This window comes from Tupaia chinensis, unplaced genomic scaffold (genome assembly GCF_000334495.1).
Source record: "Tupaia chinensis unplaced genomic scaffold, TupChi_1.0 Scaffold000328_1, whole genome shotgun sequence".
Classification (NCBI taxonomy): Eukaryota; Metazoa; Chordata; class Mammalia; order Scandentia; family Tupaiidae; genus Tupaia; species Tupaia belangeri.
Genome location: NW_006159822.1, coordinates 1,481,579 through 1,486,760, shown reverse-complemented (window position 1 = coordinate 1,486,760; position 5,182 = coordinate 1,481,579).

Genomic DNA, 5,182 nt, shown 5'->3' with positions numbered 1-5,182 from the left:
GGCATTTTTCTCAGGCACTTCTTGTAAAGTTATAGAAACAAATGGAGTCCACAGAGATAATCCACAATTCAAATGAACTCTGCAAACTACACACAAGATAAAAATCCCGCCTGGTCATGTTTGTGCATGAAACCTACTCTATGGTGAGGGATAAGGGAATAGGAGCAGGAGATTCTTCATTCCCTGCTGAGTTACAACTTCATTCCTGGGATCTTGGTTAAGCTGTCATCGATGTAAATTGTTTTTTTTTTTTTTGGAGAGGTTTTCGCTATAGGGTGTGTGCGCTCGCCAGACAGACAGAGAGAGACAGAGAGACAGAGAGTGAGAAATCACCCTCCAGGGGGGATGGTCACGCTGCAATCCCTTCTCCTCCATTCTCCTCTTGGGATCTTGGACACGCACGCACACGCGCCTGGCATGAGTTTTAAGCCACCGGGTCCAGGAGGCAAACTGCGGTCGACTACATGGGAGTCCAGCGACATAGCCATTACGCTAACTTCTGGTTCCCAATGTGAATTTTTAATCTGTGCTCACAGTGACAGCATCATCATCATCACTACCAGTACACATGCATACTGTTTTCCCAATTTCCCAACAGTCCAAGGATGCACAGCAGCGTTAGTATTTAACATTACTGTGTCAACCTCTTATCTAGTTACATGTTTGTCTGATGAAGTTCAGTGTCATGTTTATGACGTTTGGCATAATCCTGTTTTCATTACTGATGAAACCCTCGAAGTCTTCATCAGCAGGTTCTGTTTCAAACACCTCTACAGTCCAAAGCTTGTCCCACGCATTTGTGAACATTGATGTACTAATATTGTTCCAAGCATTAGTTACTGCAGAAATGGCATCTTCAATTCTTTTAGCAAGTCTGAGATTCATAGGTCTCTGTTTATTGCAGCAAGCATACAGCTAAAAGAAGAAAAAGTAGAGAATAATTATTTTTGCCCTCCATGGCATGTGAAGTCTCATGGACCACAAGGTTCTATTACAGATATAATATTGAGTAGAAAATTAAATGCCGAAACATTATTTTTCCCAAGAAGATCAGAGGGCAGTGTGAAGTAGTGGCCAGAAACAATAAAACTCTATATAGAGTTTTTTTCCCAGCCTGGGATGGCGTACTGTGAACTCAAGCCATGGTTGCAAAACCATGGAATCAGGAAGTGTTTACCTGCTCACCCACATTTCCTTGTTGCACAGTAATGACAGAGAAGTTGCATACATCATTTTAATATCTCAGATATAGACTCAGCTTCATCCTTGTCAAATTAAATGTGTCTTCTGTAGAATTGGCACATCTAAAAGCAGTCATCCTAGGCTCTATGTCCTTAAAGCCTGCTGACTTCTCTTGTCACTCATTGCTAAGGTTTATCTAGGAACATACTACCAATATTGAGCTCAGCCTTTGCAAATTTGTTAGGATTAGGGCTTTCATCAGATAGGATCTTAACAAATTTGTACATGCAATTCTCAGCTGCTTCATGATCAACAATTTTTCACTGCTGATTTTCAAATATTTTACACCATAACGCTTGTTAATTTTCCGCAGCCGACATTCTCAATGTTCACACTCACTTCTCGTACTCACTCCTCTGTGGAATAGGCTAGCTGGTTGCATGATTAGTAAGTCAGTGGCATGTTTACTTCATTGTGCTCAAATCTAATGGACTCAAAGTCAAGATCTTCATATTTTCCACATGGCAATGTTTCACTCATGTTTCTTTAGTTCTTGGTTTTCACTGTCACTGTGAAACATCAACAAATTGTCTTTAAGTTTACTAAATTATATACAGTAGAGATTCTCATTTCCTATTATTCGTAGGGGTGACTTGATTTTTTTTGTCTGTTTGTTTGACATTTTCAAAGTACAAAATTAAAAGTCACAATAGCCCCACAATGCTACAAAATTATCAGCCAGCAACAGAAACACATTCAACTAGTCAAAGTACTGGCATCAAATGTTAGTGTTAGTCACCAGATTAGTTTTGGCATCAAATTTGCAAACAAACAAACAAAAAATACAAATAACCTTTAGTTTTTCAGAGCTTTCTGGATGCTAGAATTGTAAGTGAAGGGTTATAAACTATGTCTTCATTTGACAAATGGAAATTTGAGGGTTGGTGGGAATATCTAGCTTAGATATTTATAAGAATTCCCTATCACAGTTCAGTTTTAAAGTTAGACAGACTGAGTTTTAAATACTCAAAACTTTTTAAAGCTGTCTTGCTTGGGCAAGTCATTCATACAGTAGGTATCTGTCTCTTCAGTGGTAAAATGAAAATACTGATCTTTACCAGGAGGATTACTGAGATTGAATCACATAATATATTGGATTGTTAGAAAAGTCATGATGCATTTTTGCATAGAAAACAGAAAAAAATATGTCATGACTTCTGACAAACCAATACATACTATATTCCAGTGTACAATCTGACTATTAACAGACGTAATGCTTCATTTGCCCAGCATTATTCTTCTACATTCAGGAATCAATAAAAACTTCCTAAATATACTGACTAGAAGGATGAAGTCAGGTGAGTAGCTGAACGAACTTTTAAAACCTTACACCAGATATAACAGTTTTAAAAGCAAAATCTTTCCATGGTAGGAGACGTATTTTTTGAGAGAACAGTGGTTTTCTTCTAGGCTAAAACCCAACCTTAGCTTTGAGTATCAAAATTCAAGGAGTTCTCAGGACTTTTGCAACAAAGATTAAAAAAAAAATTAATGCAAGAGGGTGCATGTGCCTGCCAGAGAAAGAGAGAGAGAGACAGAGAAAGAGAGAACACTCCTTATAAGATGTGGTCATGCCACTATCCTTTTTCCCTCCATTTTTTCACTTGTCAGGATTTTAGGCACACATGCACATGCACGTGCACCCAGTTTGTTTTTCAAGCCACCAGGGCTGAGACTCAACCCATGGTCAGCCATGTGGGATCTAGTTCCCAAAACTGCTATGCTATGGGTCAGGATTTTAAGTAATAGGTAACGTTCTAGAAATGTAGAATGGTTTAAGAACAATTTTGTTCTCCAGCCATAATAAATATCAAAATGGAAATGAGAGTTGGAGAATAGTGGATATTCCTGAGAGGAAGATTCCAGATTAATGTCTGAAGACCTCCCTCCATGCACAGGGCATGTGTATGCCCATGATCTGGGACTTTTTGATGCTAGAGGAGTTCTCTCTCCCTCTTCATCTCCCTCTCTCTCTCACTCTCCTTCTCCCTCTCCCTCTCTTACTCATGGAAGAAATTTAAAAATATTTGAAAAAAAGTGTGGAACATATCAATGTATTTATCATGGGGATTTTGCCCTCTATGAAGCAGGAAAGTACCATCTCTAAGGAGATTTGAAGTGGAGAGATTCCAGTAAAAGACTCCATGAAGCAAATAGCAATTGAGTTGAGTAGCAGGGATAACTAACAGAGAAGGCCTTCCAGTGTAAGCAAGGGCACAGTGGCCTGACTGGAGATGCAGGTGTAAAGGGCAGACTTACTGGCCATCCGGGGTGTCATCATTAAAAGGGCCAGACGCTCACTGCCTGCCGCTTTGGGACCCTTTTAGCTACTGTGTCTCTGGGACTAGAAATTTCAAAACATGTTGTAGTCAGAGTTCTTAAATCATCAGTTCATTATCATTGCCCTTGAGAAGCTCAGTGATTTAATAGAGTGGAGACCTTTAATTATTGGGTCATTGGGAAAGTCATGATGTATTTTTCTAATGCAAAAATACATCGTGAATTCTCTAATGACCCACTTTCACTCCCTGAGACTTCATTCTTGGTTTTAGTTACTTTGTCAACTTCCTGAGTGATCTTGAATGAATCATCAAATATCAGTGAACTTCTGGGTTCCACCCTCTTCAAGGAGATAGCAGTGTTTCAGTATCATCTTTCCAAATTTTTTGATACTCATACATTTCTCTCACTTTCTATTTCCCAGCAACAGGGAGAGTAGGAGGATAAATTAGAAAATACCTATGAAAGTCTTGGAACTTGTCCATAGAGTGATTCTCAGTTTCATTTAGGAAGTAGAGCTTTTGGAAGGCACATCACTCTTTGAGAAACACTATGAAATTCTGATATATTTAATTCCATGATATGTGGTGAGAAGAGTTGTACTTCCAGACAATATGACAATCTGCATACAATTTAAAAACCGCAACCTTGAGTACACATGCCTATGAAAAGAACAAGCTGTTGGTCTGAACACCATGGGCTGTTTCTGAATTTTTTTCTGGTAATATTTGTCTGCTGTTTGTTCACTTGCTTCTCATCTGCCAGTACTTTAGGTAGCATATGTCCAAAATTTAAGAAAAAAGTGTTTGGAAAGAAACTTGAAATTGAAAAAAATGTGATCTTAAACCATTTTTCTCCCTGACAATAGGGAAAAAGATGCTATTATTTGGTTTCAAGGCAGAACACTTCAGTTAAGCTTTTAGAGGCCTAGCATTTAATAAGGGCATATTTGAGGACTCTGATTACAGAGAGTACTTAATGAGACTCTTGAGGGGCAAGGACAGTGTTTTATTCTTGTGTGTATTCCTGAGCCTATTTAAATCATTGCTATCCTCTCACTATTTAATAATATTAATAGCTAGTACTAAATGCTCACTGTTTCTCAGAAGCTGTGCTAAGCTGAATACATACTAGGATACTGTGATTATTCTCTCAGTCGTATGGATGAGATAGTGAAATTCACTAAGATTTTCTGCCCATACTCACAAAAGCTGATATACGGAAGTTAGGGTTCAAACCTAGGACCTGGCTGCACAGCCTGAACCCAGATCCTGGAGCTCCTGTAGTACTTCCTAATATTTAAGCCATCTCTTACTTCTTTCTCTGTGAAACTCCTCTCTGTTTCTGCCTCTAGCTGCTGGATGCACTAACCTCTCCCAGCCCGAGAAGCTTCCAACACTTATTTTGTGCCTGAGTTTATTCTTTCTCTCCTTCACCACTGGGCATCGTGTCCATGTTGGTCCACAGGCATCTTCTGGAGCATGAAGCATTATGTGACCTTGCGGGCCATGCTGTGAATTGGAGAACAGAACTGAGCAGCCAACAGAACCACCCTTTGTGGGGACCCTCTCTCCCTCTTTTTCTGACTGTTTTAGCTCACACGTCAACTTTTCAGAGAGATAGTCCCTAAGCATACGATTTGTAACTGTCTCTCTTTCCC